The sequence below is a fragment of the Colossoma macropomum genome, unplaced genomic scaffold, assembly GCF_904425465.1.
Source record: "Colossoma macropomum unplaced genomic scaffold, Colossoma_macropomum, whole genome shotgun sequence".
NCBI lineage: Eukaryota > Metazoa > Chordata > Actinopteri > Characiformes > Serrasalmidae > Colossoma > Colossoma macropomum.
In genome coordinates, this window is record NW_023494807.1 from 14,369,074 (window position 1) to 14,381,530 (window position 12,457).

The 12,457-nt window shown below is 38.5% G+C and overlaps 1 protein-coding gene across 1 annotated transcript in view; it reads left to right on the forward strand.

The window, feature by feature from the left end:
- The first annotated feature begins 11,282 nt into the window (after positions 1 to 11,282).
- kcnab1b (potassium voltage-gated channel, shaker-related subfamily, beta member 1 b) overlaps positions 11,283 to 12,457 on the forward strand; it is a 104,913-nt gene continuing 103,738 nt past the window's right edge. The window contains exon 1 of the mRNA XM_036556605.1: positions 11,283 to 12,083. The gene's annotated coding sequence lies outside the window, so the exon portion shown is untranslated. The remainder of the gene's footprint in view (positions 12,084 to 12,457) is intronic.

Sequence of the window (12,457 nt, forward strand, 5' to 3'; positions counted from 1 at the left end):
TAGGAAACGCACCCCAGGACAACTTTCACAGTCACATGTAGTAGCTAGTTCACTTTCTGCTACTGCTGTTGTTGCTGGTCACTCTCCGGTGGTTTAATTCAATGCAAGTTGTTTTTTAAAAACAGATTAATAAAAATGATTAGCATTTTTTAAATGGATCAACATACATTTGGCTGTGTGACCGTATATCTGAGCATCCTTCATGTGTGGAAACACTACTATACTAATGAATGCATTTCTAATGGTCATGTACTATTTTTTCACATACTATTTAGTATGGTAGTATGCAGTTTTGGATGCAGCCAGGGATGTATGTAGTTCTTAAACAGTTATAACTTCATATATAACTGGTTCATAGTAATTAGATTGTGTTGTGGGTAGCAGCTTTGTGTGAAAAGGATGATTCAAATTCCTGGTCTTGTAGTAAAGCTTGTTTTGGCTGCCTTGGGAAAAACTCATAATACTAATACATAATACTAATGTCCTCTGAAACATGATTATACTGCCTCTATTGACTACAGTGTCTGCAACATGCTGTAAATGAATTAAGTTTAATTCACCTTCTCATTGCCCTTTTTGTCCCTTGAGCCCCTGCGTCCCAAAATGTCTGTGCATGAGCCTGCAAAACCACTAGTGTGGACACTGTCTAGTCTCTCTGTAGCACTGTGGACAGCTCTAGGTCAGCACGAATATCTTTTAAGGCAGACCCAGAAGCAGCCCTCCTTTAAAACACTCGCACATACACAAGCAAACCCCCAAACCCACACATTCAGATGACGTGCGCCTCATTTCTTTCATTCTCACAGACATTCTGTCTGCTATTCTAAATTGAGAGTGAGAACAATGCTGTCACAGCGTTAGCTGCATATTTGCTCCACATTTTTGACCCAACTGTGGCAGAGGACAGTAATGAGGAAGCCAGTGGCCCACACACAGTCAAGCACACTTTCAGCCTGTCCTCTACTGTAGTTCTGAAGCCGTATAAATGCCAAAACAACTCAGTCTATCTTGCCATTTTATCTGCAAATTAAATGCAGGCACATCAAGCTCAAGTTGGAAAAAGCTACAGAAAGCATGTCAGCCTTGTTTAGCTTATTCTTTTTTTGTGCAGACCAGTGGGGAACCCTCAGGGCCTTCTAGGCCTTTAGAGAAGGACTCATGCTTTCTTGTTGTATAACTTTGCAAGGATTGTAGCAATACTCTTATGTCATTGTTAACTTTAGATTGGAAACAAAAAAGTTTCTTGAACAAAAAAGATTCTTGAAACTGAAAATCATGGTATCTATGTTGATGTGGTTTGAGATACAGTGTGATTTACCGTGAACTGTAAAAATGAATAAAACTGTGGGCAGCCACAACAGGGCCAGTATACACAAACCACCTCAGCAGAAGGAGTGTTGATATAAGATCAATGTTTCTGACAATGACTGTCATAAATACTGAGAAGTCCAATCCAAAATTAGTCCTGCTTTGTGAATACTAGCCCTGGTGTTGCCTGAAATCACTGTCCATTGTGGTGAAAGTTTTTAATTTTTTACAGCTCACAGTGTTCTCTAAACCACATCAGCAAATCTGTGCAACCTTAATGAAGACCTGGATGCAGGTTGAGTGAGTTGAGAAAAGTTTTAGGGATGTATTTTTACAGACATTATTTGGGCTATTTGGGTGACTACTGAGTTCTAGGATTTGTTAGCAACATTAGAATTGCAGCTCCAAACTAAAGAAGCAAAATTTGGACTCCAGACATGACTTGGCTCACTGACTACATCTGGAGTAAATGGAAAATGGGATAAATTTGTTCACCAAATCATATTAAGCACATTATCTATCATTATAAATAGGAAGTGACAGTGAAATCAAACAATCACATACTCTAGGCCTTCTGAAAGTACTAGATAAGTAACTAATTGCAAAAGGTCGAGAATGTTCATGAGCACCAGCAATAGCTTAGTGCTAACATACTATTAGAAATCCCATAGTTGTGATAGCAGAAATTAGCATTATCATAGATGTGGGTATTTATCTCATTTTTGACACAGTATGGACATAGGCCCAGCTCTAATAGTCACAGTTTGCCACTCGTGTAGACAGAACTCTCTCTGAACATTTCAGTAAGAAAGTTTTTTTCTGGCAACAAAGTGATCTCTAACTGCATACTCTGTTCTCTTCTGAACTTTGCCAGGCTAATTTTAAATTATTATTATAATTATAATTTCAGTCTGGAATCAACTGCCTGCAGCAAAACTTCAAAACTTTAGGAACTTCTTAGATTGACTTGGCAGGACTAGCTGATTGTTGTTGTTTATTTTGTTTTTGTTTATTTTTTGATTCATTCCATTCCAGTGACCCACTAATTAACTGGTTTCTATGGAAACAGATGAAGTCTGAAGTGAAGGAGTGAAGTCCAGCCAAGACTGATCAGCCTTTCTAATTGTCCACAGAGTGGTGAAATTGGGGAGGGGGGTGTGTTTATGCAAAAGATCCTTGTTAAGGAATATTAATGTCCTGAGCTGGCCTTTGCCAGGACGTCCGGCTCAAGTTCATGCATATATTACAATAATAAGGTAGAATGGGCTGCCAAAGTCGAGCACCAATGTGAAATCTGAACAGGATGAACACTTTTGTGTGAGAAAGTCTTGAACAATGTTAATTAAAAAGTCTTACCTGGTTGCTTCAGATATTTTAATGAATAGTCTATCATCATGTGCCTCTCAAACCTCTCTTCTGGTGTGTAATGAGCTACATGAGTGCCAATCCCCTGCATTAACCCCTAATTACTGGAAGTTGTAGACTTGCCTAAAGGCAGATATACACTCTAGGCCTATGACTATGCAAAGTAATCGGATATCATCGGTAAATGACAAGTAAGCCTATGATGTTTCAAAGGCAATAATCATGGTGTTGGGAAGGAGAACTTATTTCTTAAGAGTTTGCTATATAATATGAATAAATAAGTACATGTAATGTTTTATTTCCTTTTGCTGTTAAGATAATGGATTATAATGGGACATTAAATAGCTGTTTTCTCACTGTGTCTGCTGCAGGTTTCCCAGAGTACAACATACCACCTGAGGAAAAGTGTGAGCATTTTCCATACAGCCTAAGTGCCTCAGTGATTCAGATGCTGAAGGCATGCAAACATGGCTTTGGAACTAATTTTCTCTTGCATGTGTAGCAGTCTTAAGGGGTCGCTGTACTTGTAATTACTTTTGTGTACGTCATTTAAAGAGAAAAAGCTTTAGTGCGTTGCAACCAAAAATAGCCTGTGACAAAGTTCTAGTAACGGAAATTTGGGCCAGAATCTCAGTGGCTTTGATGGATAAACACGTAGAATGGGATTATTTTCTTGCATCAAGGCATCATAGATCATCAAAGAATCTTTCAGATATAATCCGGAATTATATCAGTGTTCCAGAGAATTCGCCCTAAGATTTTGTTGCCTTCATCTCATACCATATAAATGTAAGAAGCTAGTTTTGTTTATTTTATTTTATCTGTATATTTGACAGGGGCGATACAGAGACAACATTTTTACATAGAATATAACACATGTAATGTACATAGGGCACCTAGCTTAAGCTAATTTGCAGCCCCAGTGCATGGTGAGGCTTTTAGAAAGAAAGAAATTAATAGCACAACATGTGGAGTTAATACATAAAATACATAAAGCATGCATACCTAAAATATGATTGAATTTGTGATGAATGCATCTATGTCCATATATCAACTAAAAGTGGCACAATTTTCAAAGGTTTGTTTCTGCTTAAGCCAATGCTTCACTTTTACATTAAAAACTTTGAGTTAATTTTGTGTTTTGATTTTGGTAATACATTCTATAGCTGTACACTTTTAACTGCAAAAGAAAGTTTTTTACATTTTACATGACAACGCTACATTTAAAACTAAGCATTCTAAAGAGACATTCTCTAATTTAACTTCAGAGCATTTAAAAATGTCTCTGATACAAATCAACACCCCACCCCCACGGTTATCACAGTAGCCTATGCAGTGGGCTTTAGACTGTTCTCATAACCTCAATCTTTTTTTCTGACAGTTTTCTGACACATTTAACACTTGCCATTGGCTTACCTCACAGATTTTCCCTCTGTCTGATCTCAGGTCCTCCATTTCATCTCACTTGTAAACTTGTTCTGCTTGTACTATCAGGTGTAGACTAGTTTTAATTCCTCTCAGTGTTTTTCACTCATGCTTTCAGGGAGTTTCTCCTCCACCGTGGCCCTCATTAGGGGTCTGGACCTGGATTTCAGCTTGGAAAAATGTGTGCTGTAAAAAGCGAAACACAAATGTAATTGAGTTAAATTGAAATGAATGAGTGCAGCAATCTTGTTGTTTAGAGTGATGAACTGGAACGCCTTCATTTAAGTACAAAAGAAGCCTTGTTTTAATCCCATAGCAGAAATGAGTAAAGCGCTAAAGGTCTCAAACAGGCCAAGCAGTCAGGCAGCAGAGCAGATGGGGACGTGGAAGAGAACAGCTCTCGAACGAACTCAGCGAGATGAAAATAACTCTGTTTTCGCTAAAGGGTAGCGTCACGCTCACTGATCCACATCATCACGCGCTGTACCACGCGGAGCAAAGCCTGGGGGAGGCGCATGGGGGAACCCTGCTAGGCGGCGCAGGATTGTGAGATGAAGCGGGTTTCCCCGGAGCGTGTGCGGCTCAAGCCCCACCACTATCTCTCATCTGTTCCTCCACTCTTATACCCAACCCCCCTGACACCGAGACTACATATTGAAAGGTAGAGAATGATTAGAAGTAGGTCTGCACTATATAATAAGATATCTTTGATAAGATGTGCTTTTTGTGTGTGTTTACAGAAATCTTACTAACTTCTACGTTAACCACCATTCGCTACTGTGCAAAAAATGATGAAATGCTAATGACTAGTTACACCAGAACTGCAAAAACATTTCTGTGCACTGTTAGGCTGAGTAAGAACACACAGTGTCACTAATGTGAAGTGCTACGCTTATGAGCTATCAAAAGCTATTTAACTGTTAATGGCACCCTCTTGTGAAGAATTTGCAGCCTGCGAAATGTAGGTTCCATGAGGAGTTTCAGGACCAGCTTTTTCTATGGGTAATGGTGTAATTCATCTGTATTTTAAATATAGAGCTCCAATAAAAAATAAAATTTGTTTGTAATTCTTTAAAAAGCTCCTAAATGATGCAGATATATTGGCAGTAGCCATTAGTGCTTTATACAGCATAGCATACAGCCTTTGCCTTTTACGTACAACACTAAGAGAAAAAATATTAATCGTGTTTTAAGCATTTTACAGGTTAATAATTCAGGATAGAGTAGTGTTTAAGCTGTGTGTGCATGTTTTGTATCTTGCTGTTTAGCTCAATGGCAAATTTTTTGCTAAACCCCAGCATTAAGAAACTGTCTTCAGCTTCTGACGTTACTTTCCTACAAATCTAATTACATTACTGAAGTACTGCATGTGTGATCCAATCCCTCATTGCAGCCCCTAGGCATGTGTTTATCAAGGAAACTCATATTGTGATGACGATACAAGTATGATTTTGCATCGTGCAGCCCTAATTAAAACAATACTCCTAAATGAAGGTTAGTAATTCTTTCACCTCCATAAATAAATTAACTTTAAAAGTATAATATATTATACTTTAATAAACTGTATACTGTAAAATAATAAAAATGTTTGTATCATACTGAAATTGTGTATATTAATCATCAAAAAAAACAAAATAGAAATACAACCCCTTTTCTAAACAAGTTGGGACGCTGTGCAGAATGTGAATAAAAAGAGGATACAGTGAGATGCAAATCATGCAAACCATATTTTTAAAGGAAAATACTACAAAGACAACATATCAAATGTAATGCTGTTGTAATACATGCAGAAAGTGGTTTGACATTGTCTTGCTGAAATAATCAAGGCCTTCACTGAAAAAGACGTTGTCTGGATGGCAGCATTAGTTGCCAAAACCTGTATATATCGTTCAGCATTAATGGTGCCTTCACAGATGTGCACTTCAGCCATGCCATGTGCACTAATGCTCCCCTATAACATCATGAATACTAGCTTTTGAACTGTGCACTAATAACAAGCTGAGCGGTCTTAGCCCAGAGGACACAGTGTCCATGATTTCCAAAAAACAATCTCAAATGTTGATTTGTCAGACCACAGGACAATTTTCCACTTTCCCCCATGTCTGCTTTTCATGCAGTGCCACTTGAGGACCCAAAGATCATGGCCAGCAAATATTGGTTTTTGGCCTTGTCCCTTACATACAGAGATTTCTCCAGATTCTCTGAATCTTTTAATGATATTATGTACCAAAGATGATGAAAAGCTAATTTTTTCTGCTATTTTTTCATCAAGAAATGTTATTCTTGAATTGTTATACTATTTGCCCACTCAGTCTTTCACAGAGTGGTGAACCCCTCCTGATCTTTACTTCTGAAAGATTCAGCCTCTCTGGGATGCTTTTTCATACCCAATCATGTTAATGACCTGTTACCAATTTTCCACCAGGTGTTTTTTTAAGCATTACACAACTTTACCAGCCTTTTGTTGCCCCCGTCCCAACTTTTTTGAAATGTGTTGTTGGCATCAAATTCAAAATGGGCATATATTTTTAAAAAAAAACAATAAAATTTCTCAGTTTCAACATTTGATATGTTGTCTTTGTAGTATTTTCCTTTAAAAATATGGTTTGCATGATTTGCATCTCACTGCATCCTCTTTTTATTCACATTCTGCACAGCGTCCCAACTTGTTTAGAAATGGGGTTGTATTTCTATTTTGTTTTTTTTTTTCATTCAAACTTTGATGATTAATATACACAGTTTCAGTATGATACAAACATTTTTATAATTTTACAGTATACAGTTTATTAAAGTATAATATACTTTTAAAGTTAATTTATTTATGGATGTGAAAGAATTACTAACCTTCATTTAGGAGTATTGTTTTAATTAGGGTTGCACGATGCAAAATCATACTTATATCATCATCACAATATGAGTTTCCTTGATAAACACATGCCTAGGGGCTGCAATGAGGGATTGGATCACACATGCAGTACTTCAGTAATGTAATTAGATTTGTAGGAAAGTAACATCAGAAGCTGAAGACAGTTTCTTTATGCTGGGGTTTAGCAAAAAATTTGCCATTGAGCTAAACAGCAAGATACAAAACATGCACACACAGCTTAAACACTACTCTATCCTGAATTATTAACCTGTAAAATGCTTAAAACACGATTAATATTTTTTTTCTTAGTGTTGTACGTAAAAGGCAAAGGCTGTATGCTATGCTGTATAAAGCAGTAAAGGCTACTGTCAATATATCTGCATCATTACAAGGAGCTTTTTAAAGAATTACAAACAAATTTTTTTTTTTATTGGAGCTCTATATTTAAAATACAGATGAATTACACCATTACCCATAGAAAAAGCTGGTCCTGAAACTCCTCATGGAACCTACATTTCGCAGGCTGCAAATTCTTCACAAGAGGGCGCCATTAGCAGTTAAATAGCTTTTGATGGCTCATAAGCGTAGCACTTCACGTTAGTGACACTGTGTGTTCTTACTCAGCATAACAGTGCACAGAAATGTTTTTGCAGTTCTGGTGTAACTAGTCATTAGCATTTCATCATTTTTTGCACAGTAGCGAATGGTGGTTAACGTAGAAGTTAGTAAGATTTCTGTAAACACACACAAAAAAGCACATCTTATCAAAGATATCTTATCTTATCTTATTATATAGTGCAGACCTACTTCTAATCATTCTCTACCTTTCAATATGTAGTCTCGGTGTCAGGGGGGTTGGGTATAAGAGTGGAGGAACAGATGAGAGATAGTGGTGGGGCATTTCATAAGTTGTCTTTGTACTATTTTCAAATAAATATGGGGTTTTAATGATGTGCACATCATTGTATTTTGTTTTTATTTTACTTTTGTTTTTATTTACTTTTTTGGAAATAGGGTTGTATATTAAAACATCTTAAAAATCATTAATCAGGCCTCTTTGAGAACTGTCTGGATGTGGTCCTAAAATTCTGATACCCGTGAATGATGGCCCTCAGTTCAACACTTCCAGCCTGCTATATTGCTGAAGCAGACCTAATTACAACAGTATGAGCAAGAAGAAATGAGTGAAACAGGCACTACATATGGGAGGGTAAGGTTCTTATTCTCTTTACTGCTAGATATGGATCCAGGGAACACTAGATTAGCCAGCTGAATAAATATGAATGGACAGACTATAGGCAGACAGATTAGCTAGCCTGATAGCTCAGTTGTGCTTGCTAGGTTAGCCTGTGCTAGATGGTTAGCTTTAACTCAATGAGCTTTTCTGATTTGAGCACAGAGAGACTGTTCGGGAAGGCAGTTTGCTTAATGCCACATCAGCACTGCGTTTGGTGAGGAAGAAATCTAGACACTGTGAAAAACAGTAGAGACTGTGAAGAAACTAGACACTGTGAAAAAGTAAGATAAACTTAAAGATACACTGGGAGAGATGCATATAAGCCTATTAACGCTTTACACATATGTAAAGGTTTGTGTGTATATGTATGTATGTACCAAGGTGTCCGTTACAAGTATTTGACCTGTAAATTATAATCCTTGTGTAAAATTATTTGTAAATAAAATAATCCAATCATCCATCCAATCATCCACACCATTCCCATACTGTTCTGTATTTGAAGAACAGTAGTATCTGGAACTACTAGCCTGTAAATTATGCTGAAAGTAATGTAGTTTCTAAGTGTTTAAATGTAGTGAACTGCTAAGATAGACGACTAAAATCATTGCAAGTTAGCTTGTTTTCCCCCGTCAAACAGTTATGTTATCAACATAAACTTTATTTGATCATTTAAGCAAGACAAAGCATGCTTACTGATACTGATTTGGTGGTCAGTGAAGGAATTTACTTGTTAAAACACATAAACAATAAAATGGCCCCAAGGATTAATGAACGCTCTATGATTTGCTGTTCAAGCCACAGAACTCCAGTTTAAAACTGGCTTCTGCGGTGCCAATGGAGACATGTAGTCTGGAGCACATATCAATATGTTGAGAGACATTTGACAGTCATACATTTGATAGACAATTTGACAAGTTGACAGCGGACACAAAGACAGAACACAGTATTGTTTTGTGGTACGTGAACATGAATATACTTAACCCACATAACCAATAAACTGAATCATTCCTTTGCACCGTAACCAGCAATAAAGAGACATAGCGGAAACCCCAGTACATACTTTTGTAAATATAACTTTGAGTATACATTTTGTTGACTTTTAAAGTGAAAAGAAGTAAACACAACCTATACAGCAAACTATTAAAAAATAACATTTCACAGTTACTTTGTATTTGATGAACAAATAGAAAAGAATGAAATAGTCATTGTGGCATGTGCTAAAGTTTGGACACCATTCTACTTGTAACTTCGCAGAACTTGTTAAGCCTTAATTGACTAGTTAAGCACTAGTTAGACAGGTCAGTAGTTGTCATTAGGAATTGTCAGCTCATGCATTATAAATTCTATGACTTTTCAAACCTTGTACTAACACTCAACAACCATGGCTTCCTCTAAGCAGCTGGCTGAGGATCTGAAAGTGAAGCTAATTGATGCCTATGAAGCAGAAGAAGGCTATAAAAAGATATCAAAGTGCTTCCAGCTCACAGGTTCCACTGTCTGGAGTGTGGTTAAGAAATGGCAGTTAAGGGGAACTGTGGAAGATCCGGAAGACCAAGACAGAGACAGAATTGTTCTGATGCTCATTAACTAATTAATAATAGTTCATTAGCTAATTATTGCTCCGAAACATATCTCAAAATCCACCATGAACTACTTCAGAAAATGCAAACTGAAGCTTTTAGAATGGCACTTGCAGTCCCCTGACCTAAACATCATGAAAAATCTGTGCAAAGATCTTAGTAGCATGTTTTTTTTCTTTGTATGCTGTGGTTTTACTGTTACTTTCTGAACTTAATACCTTCCTCTGAAGGCACCATTAAGTTCTGAACAGCATGAAGGTATGTAAAAACAGATGGGACTGTTGCTCCATGTCGGGGGGCTGAGATTTACATATATACATATTAGCGATCCTACTTACAAACAAATGTGTCCTTCTTTATTGGCTGAATGAGATTTTTGCCAGCATTTTATAAAGGTGGTCCCACCTAGCTACAGTAGCTATGAAACAAGGTGGAGCATGAATAGGCAATTGTCCAAGTTGTGATGCTGATTTTTATCATGGCTGAGGAAGAAAATGGACCATCCCACAACAGTAAATAATCAAATAATACTCTACGAAGGTAAATCAATGTTAAAATAATTGTAAATGAACTTTCATTTTATTTCTGTTATGTTTCTCTTCAAAAATATCTCTGAAATAGGCCAAACTCGACAGATGCCAGCTGATTGCCAGCTATAAACAGCCACTCCACAATCTGCATGATTTTTACATGAACGCATCAATGAAGGAGTTTCACCTCGGAGAAAACTTTCGGCTTGATTTGCACTTGAAAGCAGGATAAGATTCCCAGCCTGAATCACTTTCCCAGCTCACTCGGAGCACCACACTGCTTGACCTCGTGTGCCCCCCGTGTGCAGACGTGAAGGCACGTAGTCTTTTCCTTCGCATCAGGTTTCCCTCTTTGTGAAATACTTGAATAATTGAGAAGGCATTGAGTACATAGAATGGTGAGAGGCTTACATTATTTTCAAAGGGGAGGCATTACGTCCTTCACTGGAAAATAACAGTGCTAGTGTGCATGTAGTGCTTTGTAATGCTTGTGACCTAGATTACATCCCTGAACAATCCCTGTTGTGTGTACATACATTCTTAGAGTCGCTGTCACTGTCACACACACTCAGACACACAGATAAACGCTGCACAGACGCTGTTCATCTTCTGCTTTGGCACCCTCTGACACAAATGCACACGGACAAGCGTAGCCACTCAGACATTGAGACATGTCCCTCTGTTTCGGTCACACACTTACACAAGCGTGAGCACACACACTCACGCCTGCACACACACAGAGCCCCATCCAGATGGATTCTCCTCAGCTGAAATGAGCCACTGGTGAGAGACTGCAGTTATTTCAGTCATCGTGCAGCTCTCTCTCTCCCCTTCTCTGTCTATGACTCTCCCCCTCTTTCTCACTTTTCTCTCACCCTAGTTCTCTCTCTCTCTATTTATACCCTCTCTTTTCCATCCTCTCTCTCTCTCCCTCTCCCTCTCCCTCTCTCTCCCCCCCCCCACCCCTTCTCTCTGAGTAGGCACTGAAGAGCTCTGCTTTCATCCCTCCCTCTCTCGCACTCGTTCTCTCCATTCCTCCACCGCCAGGCACTGCAATTATGCCTCGTTCACTTCGCCCTCTCTCTCTCTCTCGCTCAACTCCCGTCCTCTTTCGTTCATCAAAGAGGAGTTCCTTCCGAATCCTGCGCTGCGCTAGTTAGGGAATCCTTCTCCATGACCTGTCTCTCTTCGACGGGACACTTTCTTCAATGGGAACACATTTCACTGGGACGAGTCTTTGAGTTGATTTCAGGTAACAATCACCTTTTTTTAGCTACAAGCCTCAGTGTGGATTTCTGTCAGAGAGTTTGCAACTGTGTTCCTGCTTTGTGGGTTCTTCTGTCTCCGGGAGTTGTTTAAGGGGCTGCTGAGGCTCTGCTGAGCTCGCTGGAGGAGAAGAAGATTGAAAGATGAAGACAGAGCAGTAGAAGAAACAAAAAGGGGAAGTGAAGGAGAAGTGGAGCAGAATCACTCCGGGAGAAGAAGAAGAAAAGACGATCATTGGTCAGCAGAGACTGGAACAGCTTGCTGTCCCTAAAGCGGAGAGGAAGAGAGAGAGCGAGGCGCATGTAATAGATGTAGAAAGCAGTAAGTGTTGATCTCTGGACTCCTTCAAGACTTTCCAAAGGCACTTCTATTCTTTGAGCAGGACATTCGCGGTCATCTTCATTTCTCCACACACGTATACAGAAGGACTGAGCACCTATGACCCTGCGCTGCCTCTGGCTTCTCTAAGACCTGCAGTCTCTGAGCCAATCACATCATAAGGACTGGTAAGTCCAAATCTAAATCTCTTATGGCCAGTTTCCTGGATAGTCTTGCAATTTCAAACACTGCAATTCCAATGATGTTTTTATAGCTTCTAAGCTGTATATTATTCTAAGCTAAGGCTTGAAACCATAGCTCAGTGACAAATCAGAGTTACCCCTTACACATTTCCCTTTTACTCCAAATATAGTCAGTCAGCCTGAAGTTTCCTTCTTTTTTTTTGCTTTAGTTTTAGCGATGAGGCTACTGCAGCTAACAATAATGAAAGATAATGGCCACCAATTAGTATAGTGCAAACTTTATGCCTGAATCATCACATGCTTGTCTCAAACTGCGCTGAGTTTTTACATAATCATAGTGCGTTCGTTTATTTTAATAA